Here is a 21,866-nt window from a genome sequence, read left to right as displayed (position 1 = left end):
GATATTGCCAGCTGATCTTTGAGTAACTTCTTGCACACATGTGCACCTGCTATCTGGTGACAGCCAGTGAGAAGAAGGTTAAGCATGTGTATAGCGTGTAATCAAGTGAAGTGAACTGAAGAAAAGTAATAAATATACACTTCATTGTACACACACAGAGAGGTAAATCTAAATCTGGAAATTGATTTAGTCATCAAATAAAAATAGTTTTGCATTGCAATCTTTTGTAAAAGGTAAGTGTAAAGTTCTGTAAACAATAAAATGACTGGATATAAACATCTTTGCAAGTTTTTTTGCATTGATGAAAACAAAAAAAATAATGTTACTGAGGTAGAACAGTGAAATGTTACAGAGATCATTAAAATGTTTAAAGACTAAGATGCATGTTAAAACAAACATTCAAGTAAAAAGAACATTAATGCGGTGTTTTGTAAACAATTGTTTAGAAAACTAACATACACACACACACAAAACACACTTCGACTTTGCATAAATGCAAACCGAGCACACTGCATTTTTGCCTAAATAAATTACAGTATGATGTGTTTGTAACTTCCACTTTTGTTTGCAAGAAAGACTAGCATTTCAACGTGCTGTAAATGAGCCCTAGCAGATTAAATACACAATCTGAAGCACAGATGTAAGTATATGAAAACAAAGAGAAATATAGTGTCACTGTTTATGCAATTGACCACTGGGAAGTTACAGCACCTTACATTTTATAGCAAATATAATGAAATTTAATTTTAAAATCGCATGAAACGTGGTAAAACAGCAAATTTTGTGGCACAAGTTTAAAAATCAAGAGAAGAAACAGTAAGAAGACGACATCCTCAGCTGGAAAAAAAAAATCTTTCCTGGTTGGCTTTCTCCAGACACAAGCAAAGGAATCAAGTATCGCTCACCTCAAACCATAAGTATACAATTTAATAGATAGGACAAAGACTGCACTAGGGTATTGGTGCTGCTTGTAACTAAAGCTAATGAGTAGTTCTGGCTATTATAAGTTTCTCACCCTAAATTCAAAAGGAAAGGGCAAAGCAGCACCTGATTCAGACACGCATGCTATCATGCACATACACACACTGAGATAGAGAACTGTGTGGTGTGGTTTGGTCCCTGAGCCAGGGCAAAACCTAGCTGCTGTGAGCAAATGAACACCACTTGCCAGCAACAGCAACTTAATAACCAGCCAGAGAACTTATCCATCTTAACCTCATGAACATTCCGAATTTGTAATTCGTGTACCTTTTCCTATAAGAGAGGAAAGTTCTATCAAGCCAAGCGAAAGAACTGATAAGTTTTATGCCTTTTTCTACAAGAGAGAAAAAGGCTATCTAAGCTTTCATTATTTTATGTCTTGTCTTTTGTTATATATATACACACACACATCTTTATTAACCCTATGTTAAAAATAAATTTTATTATTTTGCTTATTTCAACAAGTGCGTCTGGGTTATTTGTGAAAATAAGTCTTCGGTCAAAGTGAAAGTGTTAATTTAGACTTTTGCCATTTTATGTACCTTATTCATAAATTGTACAGGTCTCTTCATATTTCTGGCACACCAGCTGGAACATGAAACATAGATTCTAAACCCCATTCACAGCATTAATTTGCCTTCCTGGGGTGGGTGTCTGATTTAATTAATCAAAAAAATCCTACCATCCTACCAAAAAGCCATACCATTAAACAGCCCACTAGCCTCAAATGTCAAAAGCCAGGGCAAGCAAGAAGTGCATTTGTAATTCATAATGTAGAATCAATACCATGAAAAAGGAGTACAAAATTTTAAAATGTTAAATACTTATTAATATTTTGATACTTTTGACAATTCTATTTGTAACACATCACATTTTAAAATTTTTAGCAATAACATATTTGGCTACTCTTTTTGTAAGTAATGAGTAATGGAACTACCTGCAAGTTATTTTTAAAAGTAATGTTCCCCAACACTGCTGTCAACAACTTGCAATTGTGAGATGGTGGAAACAAAACTATTTATAAGACATGACAGATAACCAATGGGTACTATAAACATTGTCAGAGGTATCAAATTGGGTCAATAACCAGCTGCTGCAAATCTGTGCATTAAACCAGTACCATCATATGCTTCATTTATTTTTGTCTAGAAAATTTTTACTTTTGGTACCAAGTAAAATTGTCTTTATGCCAGGTGACACAAGTCTGTTTCCAGCTGATGGGAAAATCAACTTCACCCTGAAGTGATCTAGGTTAACTCTTGATAGACATGCGTGTATGTGTGTACATGTGCAATTGGAACTTTCTAGTTTAACAATGCCACTTGAAGGCTTCAGCCACTTTTTTGATAAAGTCTCACATTTACCTAGTTAAATCTATGCATGTATTTATGCCAGGTGACACAAGTCTGTTTCCAGCTGATGGGAAAATCCACTTCACCCTGAAGTGATCTAGGTTAACTCTTGATAGACTTGAGTGTATGTGTGTACATGAGCAATTGGAACTTTCTAGTTTAACAATGCAACTTGAAGGCTTCAGCCACTTTTTTTGATAAAGTCTCACATTTACCTAGTTAAATCTATGCATTACAAGCCAAATTTCCATATCATTTTCTTCCTTAATGGTAGAATTGATGAAGAGGAAGAATAAAAATAGTAAGCAGTCCAATATCAGGTATCCATCTAGCACAACTTATTTTACTGATGGGGTTGAGTGCCACATTGATCTTCATCCACTGTTGAAAAGAACTGCCCAATAGCCACCAAAAAAAAAAAAAGCCACCAATTACTCAACATGTGCTCCTTCCACAATGTACAAAAAAAAAATAGAAACACAGTGCCAGTTTTAAAAGGGATTTAGAAATTTTAGTTTTCAATTGTTTGTGGGCCTTAGGCTGTCAAGTAAACAGCTGGCTGACTAGTGTTTAGGCCTCCTACCGGACACCCTTAAAGACTTCTGTTTGAATCCTGCAGCGTATAAATTCTGCATGCTCTTTTCAAGTGTTTGGGGACTTTTCCACCTCAAAATCATTTGTTGTTAAACTACTTTCAATGTAGTCAGTTCATAGGCAATATATTTCCCTGGTATTGATTGGTTGAGAGACTATTGGTTTATAACATATAAATCTATATTGCTGCTTTTATCAGATGACGATGACGAGAAGATATCATGATGATCTAATACTAACCGAGACAAATCATGAAACAGAATTCCATTGCATAATTTTTTTCTGATGCACATGGTATGTGAATTTGCACATCTTGCTAGTCATAAATAAAAGAGAAACAGATATTTAGGTAAGTTACAATAAAGGAAAATTATGGTATGGCCCCACCGGAATTATCATGCCAAAAATTTTAATGATAATAATACAATTTCAGACAAAACCACAAGTTTCACATTACATAATTTAAACTAGATACAGGTAAGGAAAACCAAAAGTACTAAGACTTAATTATAGCTTAGAAGACATATTTCCTTTTCATTGTTTTTGTAAAAAATGAGTTTAAGAATGGATAATATTACATTACATGCTCCCACGTTGTGAAAAGGGAATATATTGAATAGTCTCAGGTTACAGATGATGAAAATGACTGCTTATTTTGTCCCAGTGCTTAATCATGATTTACCCATTAAGAAAAATACCTTTAATTACAACTTTCTACATTTTAGTGGTATCTCAGATTCTTGCCGAGCACTTTATCACACCCACACACATAGACTGCTTAAGACAATGTGTAAAAACATTCAGGCACTAGCTTTTCAAGCCATGTTTACGAACTTCTAAATCATTTTACATTTTTTCATAATTTTCAAAAGCAGGTAAAGCTTTTTACTTTAACAAAACTTTAAAACCCAAACACCTAAAAAAACTCAATATGCATGCTCAATTAAAAATGCTTCATATAAAATTAAAATATATTTTTGCTCACCCTAATTGGTGTGTTTTTGTGCTTGTTCCTTGGTTACTTTAGACTTGTGCTGGACAGTTGGCTCCTTAAGCTTTTCGTATTCTTCGTATTCTGTGCGGTGGTTAGTTCGCAAATGGTGAAGCAGGTTAGTTGTCGAGCTGTCTTTAATGGCAACCGATTTACCACATAGTTTGCAGATTGCCATCTTTTGAGCAACATCAGTCTTTTCAAAACCAAACCACTGCCATGCGAGTGAGAATGAACGATGTCTGGCAATTAACTCTTGACGATGTAGATGGTGTGGCTGTTCTATCATCTGGTGCTGTTTGTTCACTCATTTTGAGGCAGATAGTGACGCTAACTTTCGGCTTGCTGGACGTTCACGCCTACGCAACTCGCTTTGTGCACGCACAGTGGTCTATATTGTTGCATTTGTGAATGAACTCTTTTTTGCAAAGCAAGTTACATACTCAATAATTTAATTCCATACATCGTTAAAATAGCAATTAAGATATAATCGTAAACGATGTATATCGCACACGCCTACTTCAAAGCAATTATTTTGTTTTTTTGTCATGTTGCTACTGCCGCACCATGGTGAACCTTCATGTGACTGAGTTCATAGGACATATCACACCGGTTCGTTCATATAGTGCTACATGAATCATTTATACTATTTGTGTGAACATCTGATGACCAATTCACACTGTCAACATTTTTGCTTGATTTGAGCAGTGCTTCAGCTTCAGTTCATTCTAAAACTGCCTTTATGGCTTTTCACTTGTTCACTAGTACATGACTCAGGTTTAACCAGATTTCCAAAGAAATCCAAACTTGAATCATGCTTGGGGTTAATGCCATACAGCAGTTCACTACTGGGAACAGGTAAACTAACACCACGACAAGTTCAAGCTGTCACGTAACCATCCATGTTCTTAAGAATATAAGAAGGAATGAGGCTACACACAGATAAGTCCAAACAGACAGCAACAATGCTGGGAATCAAATTCAAGTCTCGAATCAATTAGCAGCACTACCAGTTACATGATGTTGCCTTCATGGAATATTTGTTCATATTATTTTTCATCTTTCAAATTTAGCTTGTTAGCTATAAATTAAAAGAAAACATGAAATATTTGAGAAAACCATATTACCTAGGAAACCATATTACCTAGGAAGGCGGCACGGTGGCGCAGTGGTAGCGCTGCTGCCTCGCAGTTAGGAGACCTGGGTTCGCTTCCCGGGTCCTCCCTGCGTGGAGTTTGCATGTTCTCCCCGTGTCTGCGTGGGTTTCCTCCGGGCGCTCCGGTTTCCTCCCACAATCCAAAGACATGCAGGTTAGGTGGATTGGCGATTCCACCTCAAACTTACAAGGTGAACAAACTATGGATGACAGGAAACATTTATTAAGAAAGCGTCATTAAGTAACTTCAACTTTATGACAGTTTAGATTTTGTTACATTTTAGGATGAGGGGAAAAATGTTTTGCATCTTACTTGGAAAGCTGTACTCCTTTCCCTTATATTTCATTTGTCTTATACTTAAACTCACTGTTTCACAACTGTATTTTAACATTTGATCTTAAAACTTGTTTTTTTACCATTTACATTATTGTAGGAAGAACCTTTTAAAATATATAATTTATATTGATCTGTTAACATCAATGAACACTTGTTTTCTTATTTGTCTGAAGTGGCCTTGTGTTAGCGATTTTCAGTGTGTCCCAGAGTGTAGCCTAAAATTCAGACATTGTGTTCAGGATTAGTTCCTATCCTGTGCTCAATGCTCCTTGGATAAACTCTAGGCCTACATGACCCAACAAATGAAACCGATAGCTTCAGAAAATGGATAGACTGGCATTTCCCAAGAAACTCAGTTCTGTTTTGTGTCCTTGTGTCCTGACTGTTCTGGCTATGCCCCATTACAAGTAAGAAATAAATGTGTTAATAAAGGGAATGAATTGGAGACTGTGCTCTATTTTGCTGACTGATTTGGGGCTTCCAAAAGCTAGTCAAGTGTCCAATGAAATCTATGTTTAAGGCTGAAAGGGTGGCACTCCATTGGTCTGTTAAGTAAAGAAGTGCACTTTAGTCCAAGGTGGCAGTTTGCTGCACTTTTATGTACTATATAGTATACTTATGTTCTTAAGCTTATTTTAGATTTAATCTGAACCAGGGTCTGCACATCCATCCCACTGAAATACTTGGTTAAAGGCAACTCCTGTCATCCACCTTACTTGGATATGATAGACAGACAGAGAGAGACTTATTTGTCCCCAGGGGGAAATCTGCTTTTTTACAGAAGATAGATAGATTTGAACATATACTAAAATGATAAAAAGGAAGAAAATTAAAAAGAAAGAAAAACCTCTGACTTGCCAGCTCCAGTAACAGTGAGGTATTATATGGGCATATTGCCATTGATATAAAGGAGCCCCAGTAGGGTTTTTTGACACACTTCCACTGAATAATTTGTTGGCTGAAAGTACTCTTGTGTTAAGCGTGTCAGAGTGATATTTCCCGGATAAATTAAAATACAGGCTTCATGTCTATCTTAGCCACAGTTTGCATACATTATACTTCCCACATTACATACAACTTTTGAGTCCTGTAAACTCTTCTGTGTATTTTTTCAAACACTGCTTTGTACTTCTTAACAGGCTCACAATTTGTTCTAGATGTGGTCTGATGCGTAAATTCTATTTTTACTCCACACAGCTATAAAACTAATGTTCCATTAGTCTGTTTACAATACTAGTAATTTCTTATGTACTTAGCTAACAAGTATACACTGAAAAATTCTGATGAGCTGAAGTAGGCTTTGCGCTCTAGGAACCAAGTTACATGATCTATTTTATAACATTTCAATAATTATTTACCACTCTGATGCTGATCTTTCTGATCATAAAATAGGCCATTATGTTAGCAATTGACAAGAAGAATTCATAATTAATTGCAGAATTACAGTATTTGTGGCTTCCTCTAGAGTGTCCTCTTTCTCTTGCATGACTTGGATCAAACACTAACCAGCACATAGTCATCTTATAACAAGCTTATGTTTTGAGTTTGGTACTTTTCTGTCCAGCCATTATAGCTCTAGACTGTCCACAAGAAACTGTGATACACAGACACATACATACAGACACACACACACCCATCATCAAGATACTGATGTTTTCGGTATTAGGGAACCCTAAAGGGTCGAGATCCATCAAAAAGCGGAGACTGAAATTATTTGGTGAATCTAAATCTTTACCTCCCCCATATATGATAGGTTCATTATTTCATGCGATTTTCATATATTTTTGGGTGCTACATTCAAATATGAGAACCGTTTTTCTCCATCACATAACATTTTTTTCACTAAACTCATTTTTAGCTGACAATTATAATGCAGGAACAAATAGAAAAACTTATCAGTATTTTATTTTAATGATGTGTGAATTTCATGTTTTCTAAAATTAAAATCTATGTTTAAAGCAAAAGTTATTTCATTTTATAAAAGTTAGAATACAGCCGATATTAAACATGGTGACAAGTCAGCAGCAGGTAGCAGCATGTAAATCTAGTTAGAGAGATATCTGGCCCTGTCCTTCCCCCACCAATAATACATACACTTCACTAAAATGTAGCAAATATACCTGAGTGTGACTCAGTTGATCAGTGTACTTGTAAATGATGATGAGTGTAGAGAATCTACATGTATTCTTAACTCAAAGTATGGCTTCTACAGGTTGTCTGAACAGTTCTGATGTGTATTGCTATATTCGTGAAAAGTGTTTGAATTAAGAAACAAACAGAAAAAACAGGAAAAAAAAAAAAAAAGATTATTATGCCAACTCTGGAAAAAAACCTTGGTTACCAGTACCATTGTTCCTATGTTGGGACCTGGATGTTCTCTATGTGAACAGTCAAAGCACATAAAACTATCGTGTTTTCTCTCTTATTGAGACAATAGAGCCAAGAATTTACATTAGATTAAGAAGGAATAGCCAGGTTGAAAAAGGCTACAGCTTGGTTCCAAAAACCTCACCAGACCTAGCTTGGCGGATCCAGATAAAGTGGTTTAACCACCAATTCATATTACGCTTAGTTTAATGAAGCAGCTGGTCAAATCCCAGTCACAGTATGGAGCCTGCTTTATGTATTTCTGCCAAACGTTTGCAGGTTTGTCTGAAGCTAAATTGACAGAGGGCATTTATGCTGTACCTGATAAAATAATAAAAAAAAAAGATTTCTGATGCAGAATTTCCATGTGGGTGAATACCTGGACAGACATTTTTTGGTATCATTCAAAGATGTTGTTTTTATGTAACAATATAGTTCCAAATTATAAAGAAATTGTGAAAAATGTATTAAGTTCAAGAAACTGGGTTGCAACAGGAGTCTCAAAGTTCACTTTTTGGGTTAGCATTTGAAATTTTTTCAATGAAATTCTTGGGAGTGCTGAGTGAAAATACATGCAAATAAGGTACCAGAGACGTTGGGATGTCAGTATGATAGTGTAATTTGACAAATTTCTTTTCAATTTTGTGTGACATAATGGAAATATTCTAATTATATTTTTATTGCAATCATGAATGCAAATAAAAACAACTACTCAAAATGTAAAACATTTTTATGTTCCATTTTGCAGACCTGTGTATGGATAGTGAAAACGCCCTTGTATTTTCATCAGGCATACCCTTTCATTTCAAATCTGAATTCTGACACCTAAAAAATGTAAAACTTTTCTGATACATTTCCATTTGTCACCAGGTGAACTGCTGAGTTAAGACGTTTTCCTGCTGCAATACTGTCCACAAATTACAATTGCGTATTTTTAAAAATATTACTTTATTAATTTTTTTAAAACTCTTTATGAAAACGCTTTATTTTTAAGTTCATAGGGACATTCTTTAGTGAGAGGCTACATTAACATGTATTATTACTAACATTCCTCCAAGAGAAAAGGTTTTTCTCCCTATAATCATATTGGAACCGTAACTCATCTGCGTGGAGGTGTATTCTCGGCAATAGGCTGGAGTCCAGTACTGGGTAAGCTTATGCTGACCACAATCCATAAAAAACCTTATAACTGTCAGAATGCTTTGGATTGATTTGTTCATTGTGGACAGGCGCTCCTTTAATCATAAAATACAACAACCTAATGGCATAGTGACTATCATTCCTATCACCAGGCAACACCCGCCCTCCATCATTATCATCTTTACCGGGTTGCTATGTACACTTCGCCTTCGCATTTCAGCAAGGCCCAGTCTCCGCTTGAAACATGAAATACTTGAAACAATGCAGAAACGAAAGTAAAAATTAAACCGCGATTTATTTGTGTCCACTAGCTATTCATAGCCCAGCTGCCAAATTAAACATCATTCTGTAGGCGGTGATCTGACAAAACGTTAAAAAGATTAACACATTAAGCATTTTAGTTCAAAGTACAAAAACTGATTTTATTTAAAGAAATAAATGAATGCACCTGCAATACAATGAAGCACAAAAATTCACATGCGCAAAGAAAAGGAATAGCTGGTACCTACCAAGTGAAAGCCAACGGAATCCTTAACAGGAACCATGAAAGTCTGGGTGTTGAAACCCGGTGAGACGTCGCTTCCTTAAATCTTCCCCCTCCCACCCCGATTTGTAAACAGATACCACCCGTGGGTGTGCAACTGCAGCCGATAAAATTAAATAAACGATGTAAAAATAAAATAATTCGCGTTCTCCTTCTTTCTCTTTCTGCCTCCTTCCCCTTCCTGCTTTCAGCTTGCTGTTTACTGCGCTCGCTCAGCACAACTGAAGGACTCACACCCACCCCGGGAACAGCTGCCAGATCCGGTCCCCCACCCCCTCCTTCTCTCTCTCGCTCCTGCGCACAAATTCACGCTATTCCTAACGTTTGATGCTTTCTGGTTTATCTAACTCTTTGGCACGCGCCTAGGCGTACAAAGGGAAGAAAGGGCTATAATGTTGCAGAAAATGGCAGACCGCAATGGACATGCTGCTTGTTGTTCTAGAACATTCTAGTCTTTACTGGTGGCAGTTAAGTAAAGCTCTCGGGCGGGCGAGAAGACCGCGCAGTCCTCAGTCGACTAGAGGCCGCTTGTCTCGCGCGACTCGCTGAGACGAAGCGCGCGCAGGAGACAACGCCTGTTTGAAATGACAATAAATAAACAAAATAATTAAAAGAAAAACCAGAGGATACTGAAAAACCCGCAACCACGCAGCGAGAAAAAAGGGTCACAAATTTCAAGGTACAATCACACTGTACACTCGCATTCTGTCAATGAATGATTGTGGTAGACCGAAGTAAAAATTGTTCTCCCCTAGAAGGTCATGCTAGTGCATATTACGAGCTTTCGCCCGAAAATCAGTCATGTTATGCTTTATGTCTATATATATATATATAGATATATAGATAGATAGATAGATAGATATTACTTTATTTTCTCATGAAATCAATAAATATTTATATCCCCGCCAAAAACAAAAAAACTTGAGAATTTCACTGTAGCGCTTTTTCAGCTATTGTTATGTACTTTTACTACTGTTAAAAAATCAATTTGTTTTTAAATATTTAAGTATACAGGAAAATTCATAGCTTAAAGAGTTGATGCTATAGTTATAATAGAAACAAAAAAATCTCTCTGTATGCCTGGCAGATATATATGAGGGGCGTTCAATAAATTTATGTGCCTCAGTAGGAAAGAAAAGAGTGTTTTGTCAAAAAATGTTTGCTTTATTTTGCAACACACTTCATCCACTTTTCCTGCAATGACTTTTAACCCTTTCAAACCAGGACTGCCTTGACGTCTTCATCACTTGAAAAACGCTGTTCACGGAGAGATTTCTCCAAAACTGGAAATAATCTGAGGGAGCCAGGTCAGGACTGTAGGGTGGATGGTTCAGCTACTGGAACCCACATTCTCGGATGGCAGCCTGTGACATGTGAACCAACCGGCGCATTGTCGTCAAAAAGCTTACTTGATTAGCACGAGGACTCTCTTGACATGCTGTCTCTTAGAATGATTGACTCACACTGAGCCACAACTGTAGAGGAATAACCTTGAGACGTGTCACAACATGTCCATACGTGTTTCAACAGGCTTGCTATTTTTGTTTTCAGAAAGGTTCGAAAACTGAAATCTCTTATACAAGTATTCACACCCTTAATTCAGTACTATGTAGAAGCCCCTTTGGCAGCTATTACTGACTGACGTCTTCTTGGGTAGCTCTATAAAACCTTTGTGCACCTGGTTGTAAGCAGTTTATCCCCTTCTTTCTTGGCAGATCCTCTCAAGCTCTGTTAGACTGGATGGGAAATGTCTATAAATTGCCATCTTCAGGTCTTTCCACAGATGTTCTATGGGTGAAAGTTTGAGGTTTGGGTGGGCCATTCAAGGACAGTCAGATACTTGTCTTCAAATCACTCCACCATTGTATTGGCTGTATATTTTGGGTCATTGTAGTGTTGAAAGATTTACCATCATCCCAGTCTGAGGTGGTGTGTACTCTGGAGCACGTTTTCTAGAAGGACCTCTCTGTGTTTCACTGCATTCATCTTTCCCTCGATTCTGACCAGTCTCCCTATCAATGCTGATGAGATGTACCTTCATACCAGGATATTTACACCACCATGCCTGACATAGGGATGGTATTAGACAGGTGTTTAGCAGTGCATGGTCTTCACCAGACAAAATTCCAAGGATCTGCCCAAGAAGTTCAGTTTTTGTCTCATCAGACCGAATAATATGTTTCCTAATGTTATCAGAGCCCTTAAAATGCTATTTAATAAACTCCAGGCAGGCTGTCAAGTGCCTTTTACTCAAGAGTGGATTATGTCTAGCCACTCTGAAATAAATGCCTGATTGATAGAGTACTGCTGACATGGTTTTCTTTCTGACAGGTTTTCCCATCTCAGCAGAGAGCTTCTAAAGATCTCCTAGAATGACAATTGGATTCTTGGTCACCTCACCGACCAAGGCCTTTCTTGCCCGGTTACTCAGTTTGGCCAAACAGCTAACTCTAGGAGGAGTTCTGGTGGTTCCAAATGTCTTCTTTTTCACAATTATCGAAGCCACTGTGCTCCTGTGATCACTCCAAGTTTTAGAAATTGTTTTATATCCTTGCTTCACCTCAACTTTAATTGTGGGGGTCTACTGAGAGTTCCTTGAACTTTATGGCTTGGCATTTGTCCTGGCATACAGTGTAAATTGTGGGACCTTATATACACAGGTGTGCTCTTTTCTAAACAATATCTGATTGATTTAGTTTGCCACAGGTGGACTCCAGTCAAGTTCTAGACACATCTCAAGTATAATTACAGCAAAAAGGATGCGCCAGAGCACAATATGAAGTGCCACAGCAAATGCTTTGAATAAGCCTATGAATGAGAGATTGCAGTTTTTGATTTTTAATAAATATGCAAATATTTCTGAAAACATGTCATTATGGGTTATTGAGTATGGATTGAAGGACTAAAATGGCAAATTTCTCCATTTAAAATTAAGCCTACAACACAATAAAGTGTGCAGAAAGTGAAGGGGTCTGAATACTTTTTGAATCCACTATACAAAAGGATATTTGCTACTCAGCACCCTAGAACTGGTAGTCATGGATATCTATTGATACTGAGATAAATCGTGCAGTGTGTAATAAAGCAATTTCTTATAAAGTACACATCATTTTGCCACTAAAAAATTATATACATTCATGGAACTATGATCTAACCTAGAAGCATTTAGAAGAACGTAGGAACTAACTGTATTTCTACCTGGAGGCCCTTCTTGGTTCTAACCTTGCTCTACGTTGGGCCTAGCATTTGGTTCACAAGCCATCTTGTAAGGCTGCAGAAACAAGGCTTGCAGACGTGTCACTGGGACGTCTTAAGTTTTTTGCAATATTTTCTATAAGCCAGTGTGCTTCCACACAACATACAGTATGTCATTAGATGGCAGAGTAGGCTTGAGACAAAAGTAAAATAAATAAAGAAGTATAGGGTATGTCGAAATAATGGTTAGAAATAAAAATAACCAAGAAATTATTATTATTTAGAAATTAGGCACTGCAGTGAAACCAGTGGGTGCCATTATAACAGCATGTACAGGATGTGATGAGGATGTAAAATAAATATTAAAATTTGGGTGGAATAAGTGGTGTGTGGTGTGACAAGAAATTGTCATTACAGTTAAAGTCCAGTGAATATAAAGTAATAATTTGATCCATGGTGCTGTATGGATCTGAAGCATGGACAATGAGGAGACACAAAGGACAGCTGATGAAAAACACAGATGAGAATGCTGACATGGATGTGTAATATAAGTCTAAGAGACAGAGAGAGAAAAATGAAGACATTAGAAGGAAGGTAGCAGTAGCATGTCTAACTGGTAAAGTCTTAGATAATAGGCTAAGATGATTTTGACATGTATGAAGAATGGATGAAAAATGTAGCCACTGAAGTTATTGAATGGAGATCACAAGAATGAGAAAGGCAGATATGGTGGGGCCAGACAGACAATGATTTGAAAGTACTAGGAATACAACAGAAGACTGCAAAACATAGAAATCTCTTGAAAAAGAGAATCTCTGTCGCTGACCCTTGAAAAAGGAATAACAGCCTAAAAATAGGACAAAAAACTATATTGGATGATCAATCATACTGCGCCAGCCTAGTTTTGTTAATTAATCTTAAGTTCATACATTCTGAATATAGTTGGAAAATGATTCACCCACTGAAAACCACACATAAATGTGGGATGGCACAAAATTCTCACAGAAACTGAACAGGGTGTAAGGTCAAACAGTGCTGCCTCCTACTCTAAACATAATTTTATTTATTTGCTAACTAATCTTAATAAATGCTTGTTTCAGTTGAATCTTTAATAGTCTCATTAGCTGCATGCATCATCACAAGCTGCTTTACACTTCAAAGAAATTGCAATTTTCCTACTACATATGCCATTAATTAATGCATCAGTTCTTCCATTTTCCTAATCTGCTTATCCAAGACAGGTGTAGTTCTGTGTGTGTGTTGATCAATACAATAAAATGAAAACTGCATATGTAAAAATAATACAGCCTAAGAGATCACACACATTCCTCCATAACCCAATTACTTTTGTAGGCAGCAAATCTATGTTCCATGATCCAAATTTGTAAATAACAAAAGTGTACTCACTTGACAAGGTATACTGTCGGTTAAAGTAGTCTGAACATGGATAGGTCATCAATTATATTGATAATTTCTTCCATTGCTAAACAATAGTTCTGGTTTTCAAATAATGTGTCAAACAAATACTGTAGATATTTCTACTCCCTGCCAGTTTCTTTTGAAACAGTTTTGTGAAAACCAAGTCACAAATTCAGTATCCTTCATAAGCATAAAATGACTTTAAGCTGGAAATGGGTGGATGATTTGAATTTGCAAACCTTTGATATTCTGATAAGATCTATTTAAATTTTTTTTTTCCAGAAAGGGAACTTTACTTTCAAGGAAAAAAAAAATTTTACGGTAAATTAATTGTCCTAGGAATCTGTTTTTTTTTTTTTTTCCAAAATTAGTAGTTGATTACAATATGAGGGCCAAATTTGTTTGTGAATGGTTGATCCACTGACAAGTTATGTGTGCAAATGTAGAAATCACTTCTGAAACTGTGCTCTGGGTTGTCTAAAATATTTCAATATTAAAAAACTCCAAGGTAAAATTTAAACTCACTTACAATACACGCCCCTGTTCTATGTAGAACAGAATATAACTCAGTGTACTTGACATATTTTAAAACATTTTATAAGCAGAAATAAAACAGTGTACAAGACGTGTAAGCATACTTTTTTTTGTAATCTTCATATTGCTCCTCCAATAAGTGGCCTTTATAATGTAGCATTCACTTCTATTAACTGGATTGTAAATCTAATACTGTATGAAAAGCTGAATATGTGTTTATGCATTTGTTGAATACACAAATTGACACCATGAAACTTCTTCTTCCAAATTTTGCAAAGATTTTGAAAAGGAAGGACATAGACAATTTTTTTTTCTGCAATTTACTCCTTGGAGAACTTTATTTAGTAACTGCATTTGCACTTTATTAGGGGAAGTGCCCCTATGAAGCAATTTGTTATGACTGTGTGCAGAGTTTTAGAGTGAACCAGGAGATAGATGAGTAAGCAGAAAAATGGTCAAATCTAGAAGATTAAAAAACATGAGTATCAAAGCCAAACTAAGAAAGAAAAATCATGGACAAAAATTCACTAGCAAAAGTAAAAAACCAAAGGACGTTTAGGCGTTTGTTTTGAAAAGAGTGATTTGAAAAAGGGTTTTGAATCTACAACTCAATAATAAAGTGAAATCCTGGATGACTTTTTAACCCTCTGTGTTCTTACCTGAAGATCGCCACCTTTGTGTACACACCTTTAACAATGTGTGAAGCAGTCCTAATGACAGGAACCTAAAATTCCGGTGGTCATAAAATTAAAAAATGGCAGAGGAAACAGTTTAAAAAATGTTATATCTCTTATAATGATTGAAATTTCCAAACATGAATATCATATTCACTTTCAGTGACCCCAAAAACCTCTAACATACTGTATGTTACACCTCAGAAATCCATGGAGACTTGCTCCCCACATTGGATTTAGCCAGTGAAATTTTAATTTGGGGCCAAAGATTTCCCCCCGAGGAATTTATTTAGTGACCATACCTGCACTTTGTACCACCACAATTTAAATTATTTTTTTTTTCTCATCTTTCTCCTCTGAAACAATATTACATTATATCTTTTTTACTTTCTTGTATAGAATGTTTACAGGAATTTTGGCTTTGAAAAAAAAAATACTTATTAAGACAACATTTTTAAAACAATGTACTGTATAATATTAATTACTCCAGCATTCATGATTTTTGTTTCATCAGGCATCCCTGTTTATTCCCAATTCTTAAAATTTGGTTATTGGCCTCTCAGGACTGGCTTACTAGGAGTGTGTGTTGATATGTTTATTCATGAGTATGCCTTACATACTCTCAACTTGCAACCAGGTAATGGCAAAAGCAAGGTAAAAAATGGACCAAAGGATAAGCGGCATGAATTGTAGTACAAATATTGAATCTATAAACAGTTTCATATGTGTAAATTTTTATTTACAAAAATCAGGATTATGAAGAGTAAACCTTAGTTTAAATTGTTTAACATGGAGGTGAAAATATACTGTATAAGACTTAAGAAATTCAAATGATCACTAAAGAAAAAAAAATACAATACATACAACTATTAGATTTAGCATAAGTTCCACTATGTATGTATTATAACTTTATTTTATTTGTAATTTTCTTAAGATATTATCTTAAATTATGCAGACAGGTCTCATAAATGATAGATATTACTATCTAGATATTCAGTACCATGAAATAATATTTGGTTGATGATGTTCAAAATCAAAAATATGCAATAACACAGGAAATCAAGGGAGGACAAATACTTTTTTACAGCATTGAATATAAAATTTGTTACATAATTCAAATAACAAACAACCTTCCAGCTTGAACTTTTTTTTTCTTTGAGTCTGAAACTAACAAATGCATATTTTATATAGCTATTTTAATGGTGAATAATTCTAAGGCTTTGAATAAATAGAATTAACTAAAATTATTCTGTAAATAATTTTCATGTAGGATGTCAAAACCAGAAATAACAATGTAGCAGAAACAGCTATGCAAATGAAAAATCTTTCTCTTTTTGAAACATTTTCCTACCCTTTGAAAGTAACATTTTACCTTTCTTTGCAAATAAAATAAATAAAAAACATTCTCACTTTATTCTTTTTGGTACCGTCCTTTGTTACGTGGTTATTACTAAACTGACATGTTTATCTTGTTTATTTTTGTATGACTAGCCACACATTATGAATTAATAAAAGCAAAATGTACCAATCTGTCCACAAACCTTCACTTATTAAAACAGGTAAACTAAAGTTTTACTTGGAAGCACCATGTGGCCAAGATTTTATACATGAAAAAATATTCTTATTAAAAATAACTAAAGAAATATTTGTATTAGATGTTTTAACTGTCTGAACAGCTTGTGATTATTATTGAGAAATATATCATAGAATTAAGAACAAGGCCAAGTGACATAGGATATTACATTGGCCTCCTTTCAGCAGACCAGGGGCCTCATGTATAAATGGTGCATACGCACAAAAACGTTAAGTAAGCCTGTTTCCATGTTCATTAATCACGATGTATAAGACCTAAACTTGGCATAAAGCCATGCACATTTTCCATGGTAGCTCATACCCTGGCGTACGCAAGTTCTCTGCTTGGTTTTGCAGACTGGTGGCACCCTGCGTCAAAGCAGTGTTACTGTTCCAGTGCGGTTTCCTTTTCTTTTATAGATCCACATCCCTGATGTGGCTTTATAAATGCACTGAAATTAACCACATATTGTTTATTAGTTTAATGCACCTGATTGTAATTAACCTGTAACAATATAATGGTCAAACTATTCCAAATACCATAGCTGCTTTAGTGTTTTACTCTCACTGCGCCTTCTTCTTCTTCTTTCAGCTGCTCCTGTTAGGGGTTGCCACAGCGGATCATCTTTTTCCATATTACTCTCACTGCACCACTTGGAGCAGCTGATCGGAAAGAGAATTATTGGTATACAGAATCAAGCACACGCTGCCTATTTGGACTGCTCTCACATGGCAAACGCTTCAAAACCTTTCCTGTATGGACATCGCGGTTCAGAAACAGTTTCATCCCAAGAACTATAAATGCACTTAATCAGTCCATCAAGTGCTCCTTGTAAAACTGTTTGTACTTATAAGTACAATCACCTCACTGTAAACATGCACTACAGTTATAATATTGCACCACTTGAGCTAATTTATAAAGCACGTATTTACATATGATGATGATATCATTTTTAAGATGAAATGCAGCAAAATATGTTTATTATATTATACAGATAAAACTTTAACTTCATTTAAATAATCTATATTGTTAATAATTAAACATGTGAGGACACGATGTCGCTGTGCTAGCAAGGATCTGGCACTATGTTCACGGATTGTTCCTGCCTCACGCTGTATTCTTGCTGGGGTTGGTGCAACACTGGAAGGAGAGAGTAATTAAACATGTACTACAAAGATATTTCAATGTTCCTTAAAAGTTTTGAAGAATCGGCGTTCTAAGCTTACAGAAGGCTTAACGTCTATTACAGAGCTGATTGTGTGGCGATTGGGTATTTGGAGAAAGAAAAGTAAGGACAGGAATTCGGGGTTAGAACATTTGAAAGAGACAGTACTGCTGCAATAAATTATTTCATCGAAGGTCGTGCACAATCACTGCGCCACCATGTTGCCATGTTTAATAACATGGTTTAACTCCTATCATCATGAAAATGATATCAAGTATACATCTCAGTATTTTAATTATTCAGAGAGTTGTAGTATTACGAATGTAATGGGTTCTGTGTCCTGTCGGAGGTAGAGAAAGCCCGGAAGCACTTAGTGATTCACACACATAGAGCACATAGAAGATCAAATACAAAACAAAGTATTTAATGTGCTACTTTAGTTATGATGGGATTTGAGAAACTAGTAAATTAAACGATTTAAAGATGAAGTTTATGATGTTCTACTTTAATGACAAACTACGTGATTAAAGTGGAAATTTTGAGATTAAAGTTGACATTTTTAGCTTTTTTCCCACTGTGTGTCTATTTTTTGTCTTTTCTCTGTACCCTAATAAGCTTTCACATGAAACTCAGACGGTAGGCTACAACTCGCCTTTTCACGGGAACTTTCATATCGGACAACTTCTTTTTTATTTTGGGCACTGTGCAACTTTGTGAACTTGAGCTTTCAAGTTTCTCCGACACTCTATGTTAATCGATCAACTTACTTTTGTTGTTTATACCACTGTTTAAACCAACAAAAAGTACATTTTTACTTGCCTCCACGTGGTATTTGCTGAACTTCTTCTATTTCCCCCATGCTTTTGCCATTGCCTTTTCATTGAACGCTGAGCTTAAGGGCTATTTATTTTGATTTGCATATTCAAAGAGGCAAAATTCTGGGAGGAGACAGAGCAGGACAGCAGGCACGTGCACATGTGTTACTTTTCATGGTGACTGGGATTGATGTAGTGGAAGAATGTGAAAGCTGGCGAACGCACAGATTTATGCATCTTGATTTTTTTGTGCGTAAGCACATTTCCACTTTTGTGCTTACTCCATGTTATAGTCTGAGTTCTACACACGGCGTTATGCATTAAGGCCCCAGATGTGTCAAAACTAAACAGCAGTTAAATGTACCACTTGAGAAAAATTTCTTGATTCAGTGCTAGTCTGCTTGACACTAGAAACTTTCTTTTTAACAGATTGTCCATTATGAACATACCATAGTAGGCACTTACTTGTTATTGCTATTATTTTAATCGACTGTACAGTCTATTTTTCTGTATTTCTCCTCAATAGTTCATGTATTTATTCCTTTTCATATACTAATTGTTACAGTGCAAGTCTGCAGAGAACTATTGCCTACCCCAGCATCAACACATATAGGGAGGAACTAAACCTGGAAAGAAAGCCAGTTCATTGCAGAACAAACTAGCACATACAGCTACACTCACTCACACTGGATAATTTATAGTCTTTATTTGATCAAACAAAATTTCTTTTGAAATTATACTGGGCCATAAATTAGCTACTTTATTGGAGCTTTATTTCAACACAATGGTCAGGCCCAAAATTTACATTTACTTATTTAAAAGAGAAGCATCTAAGTTTTCTGTGAAGAAGATAACTCCTGTCACTTGCGCTTATTTTCATTAAATGGATTTATTTTCTTTAAATTCTTTAAAGTAGCCAGAGATTTTAGGTTACTTGGCTGTCGTCTTAGTTCCAGCTTCAGAGTTTTATGAGGTCAAGATTTTACAGGCTAAGCAGTCTGTCCAGTACATTAATAGGATGGGAGATTTGCAATAGTTCCAGGTGCTCCTGGATAGTTTGCAACGTCTTTAAGATATGACGTCAAATCAGACTCCCATCTGTTTCTTTTGCTGACACAGACAAAACCATGCCAATGATCAGCTTCATCTCATAACTTACACCACACCAATAGAAACCTGATAGCTAAATGCGTGCCTTTTACCAGCTGGGCATCCACTAATGGTGTTGTGTTGTTTTGCTGAAGGTCAATGATAATACCGCACAGAAACATTAGAAACAAATTAAACTGACATGTTGTGAGTAAATGTTATTCAAAACTAAAAAATAATCTTTCCACTTTTGTCAAGCTGCTATAGTTCGAAAATTTAACCACAAATAAAACAGCCTTTCTAAATTAGACTATGTTTGATTAATCGGTTATGAAAATCCAAACAAGATTTACCAATCAAACATTTACGCATTAGCATTTTATTTTCTTACAATGACGACAGAAAGTATTTATAAGCGTTTAATCTATACGTAATAACAAAGTATGCTTAATTTATTTATGGATAGCCGATTTATTTATCAAAAGCATCACGACCATTACAGGTATTCTTTAATAAGCATTTTAAGTTGGATTTAAGAATATCGTTATTGTCAATATTTCTCTAATTATAAATACACATACACTATATACACAAGAATGATGACTGATTACGATTTAACATGAATTTGTTTAATGGTTTCAGTTCTCGCTAAAATAGCGGTACATACTTTAAATTAACTGTGCGGTATACTCCGCGCATGCGCAATTTGAGAACCCGTTTGCCTAACGCATGCGTAGCTCTAGCACATTGCGTCAAACTTGCGGACTACCTGATACGCACGCGCAGTAAGAGCTTACCGTTCCTCTCCAGAGGCGGAGCTTGCAGCGTTGAAATCAAAAGAAAATCTTTTGTGCGTCGTTTTTGTGGTTTCTGTCTGAAGATTATTACGATGACAACGTCGTTACTTCATTCCGTACTTTCTGACAAAATTAGTGTGGACGCTCCCGTAAAGCCCCTACATCTGTCACTCTGTTAGCAGCTCCGTTACAGCTCTCCTGGTAGCCTGAAGGATGACCAGATATGGAAACGGAGCTCTGATTGGCCATCTCAAGAACAATCGTGTTCTGACAGGTGGAAGCAAAGCATCTTCTGATTGGCTGTACTTAAATCTCTGTCATGTTTAATTTTTCAGTAAGTCGTTATTGACATAGAAAGGCGCTTTATTTTGATATGTGTTGCCGTTGCTCTACATCGTTCACTGCTTAGCATTATACTAAAATTGACTGAAGGTTTATGTTACTTTTGAAGATCACATATGCTTTCAAAAGTGAGTGAACGGATGGCCATTGTTTTTACAGAGACGTGTTTAGTGGCAGTGTGACACAGTGGTTAGTGCTGCTCCTCATAGATCCATAGTCCTGGGTTAGAATTTCATGCCCAACAAAGCCCACCAGTCCTATCCACTTAAGTCTTGCAAAATAGCATCAAAACTACCACAGTACTTGGCAACTTATTCCAGATGTCTTTGTGAATAAAAGCTTCCTAATGTTTGTGAGAGATTTACCCTTTGCAAGTTTCCAACTCTGTATCTGTGTTCTTGTTGAGTTCATTTTAAAGTAACAGTCTCGATCCACTATACTAATTCCCATTCATAATTTTAAAAACTTCAGTCATGTCACCTGTTTGTCCCCTTTTGTTTGAACTGAAAAAATTCATCATTTTTAATCCTTTCTATAAAATAATTTCCTGTAGCCCTAGAATCAGCCTAGTCTCTCTTCTCTGGACCTTTTCTAGTGCTGTCATGTCCTTTTTGTAGCCTGGAGACCAAAACTACACACAGTACTCCAGATGAGGCCTCACTAGTGCGTTATAAAGCTTGAGCACAATCTCCTTTGACTTGTACTCCACACATCAGGGTGCTATATGACATAACATTCTGTTGATCTTCTTAATGGGTTCTGAACACTGTTTGGAAGTTGATAGTGACAAGTCCACTATGA

General features: G+C 36.0%; 1 protein-coding gene across 8 annotated transcripts in view; it reads right to left on the bottom strand.

Moving 5' to 3' along the window:
* The window catches only part of fam13b (family with sequence similarity 13 member B), a 122,278-nt gene extending 101,343 nt beyond the window's left edge, over positions 1-20,935 (bottom strand). For 5 of the 8 annotated variants that reach the window (XM_039773913.1, XM_039773916.1, XM_039773917.1 and 2 more), the window contains exon 1: positions 9,428-9,691. The gene's annotated coding sequence lies outside the window, so the exon portion shown is untranslated. Of the gene's footprint in view, positions 1-9,427; positions 9,694-20,723 lie in introns of those variants that run through there. The other 3 variants (XM_039773914.1, XM_039773920.1, XM_039773918.1) reach the window with 3 other exon arrangements.
* Positions 20,936-21,866: the final 931 nt, after the last annotated feature.

The sequence above is a fragment of the Polypterus senegalus genome, chromosome 13 (assembly GCF_016835505.1).
Source record: "Polypterus senegalus isolate Bchr_013 chromosome 13, ASM1683550v1, whole genome shotgun sequence".
In the NCBI taxonomy this organism is placed as follows: Eukaryota; Metazoa; Chordata; class Cladistia; order Polypteriformes; family Polypteridae; genus Polypterus; species Polypterus senegalus.
This window is presented reverse-complemented; position numbering and strand designations above follow the sequence as displayed.